At 59.8% G+C, this 661-nt stretch overlaps 1 protein-coding gene across 1 annotated transcript in view; it reads left to right on the top strand.

Annotated features, from left to right (window-relative positions):
- The window catches only part of LOC104294383 (follistatin-related protein 3-like), a gene marked incomplete at its 3' end in the record, with an annotated part of 7,194 nt that overhangs the window by 4,485 nt on the left and 2,048 nt on the right, over window positions 1-661 (top strand). The window lies entirely within an intron of this gene.

The raw sequence follows: 661 nt of genomic DNA, 5'->3' as shown, positions 1-661 counted from the left end.
TGGCAGCTCTCATTGTGTGTGTATTTTTGTTGTTCCCCCCGCGGAGCGGGATGCGTGACCTGGCTCTTGGCTGGGCAGCCCGAGTGCGAGGAGCTGCGCTGGGGCTCCCCGTTGCCAGATGAACTCTGCTGTGGCCGCGGCCTCCTGCCCCTGCCCTCGCCAGGTCTGCTCAGAGGGAAACTTCTTAAGTTTTTTTTTAAGGAAAAAAAGATCTATTTCTTCCCCTCTGCTCCCCCTTCCTCCTCCCAGCGTGTGTGTGAAATGGCTTTATGTAACGGGCAGTTCCAGAAGTGGAAACTCTCCAGCTGTGAGTTCCAGCCCCGCCAGATGTTTTGGCATGCGCCGGAGGCGCGGATCCCCCAGTCGCACTTGCGTGGCCGTGTGAGAACATGCTTGAGGACCTGCTGACCACAGTAGGCAGGAGCAGGTCTTTGGAAGGTCATGTTGTTATTTGCTTAAAGGGGGAAAAAAAAGGTTCTTAAGAAAACCGCTTCTTCCAGCCCCTCTGCATCCCCCGGCGCTGCCGCACCGGCTGCTCCTCGGCCCCGTCCCGGCACGGCTCGGGGTTGCACCCTGTGCCAGCCAAAGGCTGTGTGAGATCCTGGCGCTGGCTTTCTGCCCCATCTCCCACCATGGCCTCGGCCCCACGGTGGCCGGGCAG

The sequence above is a fragment of the Charadrius vociferus genome, unplaced genomic scaffold (genome assembly GCF_000708025.1).
Source record: "Charadrius vociferus isolate BGI_N301 unplaced genomic scaffold, ASM70802v2 scaffold1168, whole genome shotgun sequence".
Taxonomy (NCBI): domain Eukaryota; kingdom Metazoa; phylum Chordata; class Aves; order Charadriiformes; family Charadriidae; genus Charadrius; species Charadrius vociferus.
This window is presented reverse-complemented; position numbering and strand designations above follow the sequence as displayed.